Source organism: Penaeus chinensis, chromosome 4 (assembly GCF_019202785.1).
Source record: "Penaeus chinensis breed Huanghai No. 1 chromosome 4, ASM1920278v2, whole genome shotgun sequence".
Taxonomy (NCBI): Eukaryota; Metazoa; Arthropoda; class Malacostraca; order Decapoda; family Penaeidae; genus Penaeus; species Penaeus chinensis.
Window position 1 is genome coordinate 2,896,234 of NC_061822.1, and position 5,000 is coordinate 2,901,233.

The 5,000-nt window shown below is 33.9% G+C and overlaps 1 protein-coding gene across 6 annotated transcripts in view; it reads right to left on the reverse strand.

Annotated features, from left to right (window-relative positions):
• LOC125046679 (catenin delta-2-like) overlaps window positions 1-5,000 on the reverse strand; it is a 102,989-nt gene that overhangs the window by 51,210 nt on the left and 46,779 nt on the right. For 2 of the 6 annotated variants that reach the window (XM_047644678.1, XM_047644684.1), the window contains one exon: window positions 3,723-3,771. The exons of the other annotated variants lie outside the window; for them this stretch is intronic. The gene's annotated coding sequence lies outside the window, so the exon portion shown is untranslated. The remainder of the gene's footprint in view (window positions 1-3,722; window positions 3,772-5,000) is intronic. 6 annotated transcript variants of the gene reach the window in all.

The window sequence follows — 5,000 nt, forward strand, 5'->3', positions numbered from 1 at the left end:
TATACTTATACATTTTTATATGTATACCTACTATATATATATATATATATATATATATATATATATATATATATATATATATATATATATATATACATATATATATGTATATATATACAGATATATATATATTCAAACACACACACACACACACACACACACACACACACACACACACACACACACACACCAAAATATGTTATACCCATTTGAATTAAGTTTTCACTCCTTTGCAATTGATTTAACATAATTTATTTTTATCTTGAAAATGGGATGTTGCTTTTTCAACTTTTTTTCCTTATTTGGCTGAATTTATGGAAAACAACTTTTTGGAAAACAAAAATCTACTGAGTTCCAATTAATATCAGCTTTTATATGTATCTTAGTAACCAAATAACATTCATGATCAAGCAGTAGTGCCAATAAGAGAACCTTCAACATTAATAGTACTATACTTAACAACCATCATCTCTAAAACCTGCTGATTTTTAATAACATAAAATACCTTTGAACTTTTGCTTCAACTAAACCACTAATATTTGTTCACACAATGCTCTTACCATTCTTTTTTTCTTTTTTCTTTTTGTATGTGTGTATATACATGCCTATCAAGCCATGGTTCTGCTGACCTACTAGAACTCGCCTCATGTCTGACAGCATGCATGGGCCAGGCCTAAGCATGCTAACTGGGGAACCTTTACTCCTTTCTAATTTCCTTTTTTTCAATCACCTGGAAGATGCATTTCGACTGGTTTGTGACGATGAAGACAGCTTGACAGACTCGTCATGATAATCATTAGGTAATTACCAGGTTGGGGATAAGGATTCAATATACAGTGAGGGTATTCCGGGTATTTTGCACTTACTTAAATTTTACCAACCTCTCAAAACCATCTTTGCCCTGATTAAAAAACAGGTTTAGGGAAGCCAAATGTTGAGTGTCCTTCACACAAATCCAAATATCCTTTTCAGAGGCAGTGATAACATATGGGTCCACAATCAACTTGTAAATTTCTTAAATATTGCTATTCAATAATATCTAACACAATTAGGAACATTTCAAAGTCAATATGAACATACCAGGCCCAGTGAAGTGTGATTATAATGTACCCAAATGGGAGGCTGTGTGGCTGGCCATGGCACAGGCACAGGCGTTGAGTCTGGCTCGGGAAACCTGGGTTTTGGTATGCATGTCTGGGCATACACAAACACGTCTGCACACACATTTATGCATATATACATGCATAGAAGGTGCATGCTATATATATATATTCATGTAGACACATTTATGTGAACATGATTTGTTTGAAATCCTATAATAGAAGTAATACATGCACAATGATGTGCACTTTCATGCACATGTGCAAATGCACAATGCAATTCTAGTACAAGTGCAGATCTGAATGTCTGTGTAACTATGCAGTCCCAGGATGCATAGCTTTGACATCTAGGTACCATTAACCCAATGCCGCCGGGGAAAATGAATAAAAAATGGGGAAAATGCTGTGCTAATTTTTTTGCACATAAATGGCTCTGCTAGTTCTTAGCCACAAAGGAGTCAATTAGTAGACCTTGTGACCTTACCTGATTTGAATTGGTGGGAAAAATGTATTTTTTTCTAGTGCTATGAATATTGATGGTGTTATTTTTATTATAAACATTATAATTACTATAATGTTATAAACCTTTGTAACAGCAAAATAAGATAATACAAAATATTTTTGTAAATTAAAGAAAAGGGCAAACGGGCGAGAGATGCAGTACTCATAATTGACTCATTGATGACTAAGTACAAGTGTTGCCATCTAAGTCTAAAAACAATTAAACAAGTAACTCACATTGGGCATGGCACGTCATGCCCGTCGGCACTGGGTTAATATAATGTAACTTGTATATCACAAATTCCATCCCTGTTGTATGAATGTGTATGGGTTTTTGTAAGAGAACTTTTTAAATTCATCGTGTATGTATGAGTGTGCATGTATTTTTGTTTTGTGCTTCAAAAAGAAAACAAACACTTATTCTATTATAATTATATATGTTCATTGACACTTCCGTAGAAAATAACCCACTTTCAATTAACTCACAAAATTTCCCAAAGATGAAATCCTTGTAAATTTTTCACAATCAAAAGCATAAATTGGACTCGGTACAAAATACAATTCCACAAATGTCCATCTACACAAAGCTGAAATTTAGCATAAACCTTCTCATGGAAACATCATAACTAACAGCCTTTTTTCCTTACCTTTGTAACAATTTTTCCTTATTCATAATTCGCTAACAATCAATATTAACTTTTTTATAATCAAGATAAGAGAATAAAATCTGCAGAAAGCAAAATATAACATATAGAAATTACTTGTGTCTCTCTCTCCCCCTTCCATGATGACCAACTTCAGCTGACTGCAACTGCATCATTACTAATGATAAAACACAATTTTTACAATAAACATAATCAAGGATTCCTTAACAGGCTACCGTCACTAGTGATGGTTCATTGATGTGTAGTTAACAGTTTTATAATGTGGAACCTTCCCTTGAAAAAAGCTGCAGATTTTTTATACGCCATTCTATACTACATCATAATTGTATCAATACAGATAACTATAGTCTCGTTCTAAGGGTTTATGTGAATTTCGCCAGACAACAACCAAATCTTCCGTTCGAAGATGCCTCAGACTCCCAATAGCATAATCCTTTATTTTTTATTAATTTTACATACTACCAACATAGCGTTACGACTTCAGGGAGTTACAAATTAAAGTCGTCTTCTCTTCATGGTAATTCCTGAAGTATACAGTGAACCAATCTATGACAAGGGCCAAAAAACAAAGCCGCAACTGAGATTCCTCGCTTGTTCTATTCAAAACATTATCACACATACCTTTTTCTATATAAAAAAAACTTCAATATTTAGTATTTTTTTAAAACTCCATCACACTAATTATTCCATTATTCAAAAGAAACAAAATAACAATTATCAAAGAAACAAAACATGGCTAAAAAATAAAAAATCACCTATAAATACAGTGTTAGTTGACATATATACAGGTAAAACAGAAAGAAAGAAAGAAAAAAAAAAACACATGAAAATAATATACATTTTGAGTACCTGCATAAAAAAGAATACAAACATTGTGAGTAAATGCTGTGCAAGTAGATGAAAGGGTGGGTGGGAACAACAGTGCTAAAAAATATAAATGTATCAATAACAAAGTTTAAAAGATACATATTAGTGGAAATTAAAAGTTCTTTCCTTGGTTAGTGGAAGATATGTAAAGTTTCTGTTAACTCAAGGCCATACAGGGAGGTTAAGCAATGTGGATTTTCTGGGAGGGAGACATGGGCATCTGGAAAGGGAGGGGGAGGGGGGGGGTGCAAGCAAGGTGCAGGGAAGCAAGGGGGGGTGGGGGAGAGACATGAGGAAGACTCAATATCTCAAAAATAAAAAAAATCAAGTATATTTACATTACTATTGTGAGGACATGGGAGAGCTAACCTGGGAGGAGAGGGGGAGAGGGGAGGGCGGGGAGGGGAGCAAGAAATGTGCAAGTGTCTGGGGTCACACTGAATATTTTCTCTTTTAAAACCATCAACACAGTGGACTTAGCAAGGACCAGGGAAGGGTGCAAGGGGGTTCTGTACAAGCCAGTGTGCATGAGAGTGGGCCACACCCAGGGGGAATCAAGTCTGCACATTTATGCTCTGAGCTCAATTACCTTTAATCTGCGTATTATGTCCACCGGACGATGACCATCAATCTTTCAACTGTTGAAACATAGAAATCCATGATTACTTACACGGGACCTTGAGTCAGCTAAGTTTGACTCGTCTTTAGGGAAACATTTATCACGAGTCAGTGAAAAGGGCCTATCACCTCTCGAGATGAAGAATGGAACGTTCTCTTCATCCCAAAACAAAACAATGATTAGAAGAAATTATATTCCATCTCCTTACACTGCAAATATGGTTCATTCTACCTTGCCCTATGCCTAAAAGGAGCTTTTAAAAATATGAAAATGAACAAAAAATTGCAAAAATGTCTAACACACAAAATTCTACATATCTAAAATCAAGTCATCAACTCTGCTTTTCCATTTCTATCTTAATCAATATTGCTTCATCTGCATCACTAGTTCATCTCATCAATAAAACACCTAATTAACTATCTATACTGAAACTAATACCTTGGTGTAAAAAAAGTATACTGTGTATGAACCACAGTACCATACCTCATAAAAGTGAAATTGATAAGTACATGAGTGTGTAAACCACCGACTTAAAATTAAATATCAAGTCAAGGGTTAAATATATAAAAAACATTATCAACCTAGAGTACATATTCTAATGTATATATATACATAACAGTATAGAAAAATTCATAATACATAATTATTCAAAATGCAGAATGTCAAAAAATGAAATGACAAATCATGCCTCTATACAAAGCTACTATTTAGTTTTAGAACATAATAAATACAACTTTTCAGTGTGCAATGCTTTTAACAAACTGTCTCCTTCATGTGTAATGTTAATGTTCTTTATTTAAAAAAAATAAACATTCCAGTTGTATCAATACCTGTAACATGTCTACCTACAAGATTTTTTTTTTTTTTTTTCAAAAATAAAAGTAAGAGTGAGTGTGTGAGTGTGTGTGTATCTGTGAGTGTGAGTGTGAGTGAGTGAGTGAGTGAGTGAGTGAGTGAGTGAGTGAGTGAGTGAGTGTGTGTGTGTGTGTGTGTGTGTGTGTGTGTGTGTGTGTGTGTGTGTGTGTGTGTGTGTGTGTGTGTTTGTTTGTTTGTTTGTTTGTTTGTTTGTTTGTTTGTGTGTGTGTGTGTTTTTGTTTATAATAAGTATTTGTACAAATCAGTAACCTTAAATATATATTACAAATTTTGTCTCATTTCTATGAACTGTGCAATAGCTTGATCAAAACACCATTATTCAATATCCTTATAACCGAAAATCAAAATGAATATGTGTTACCTTTCCACTCA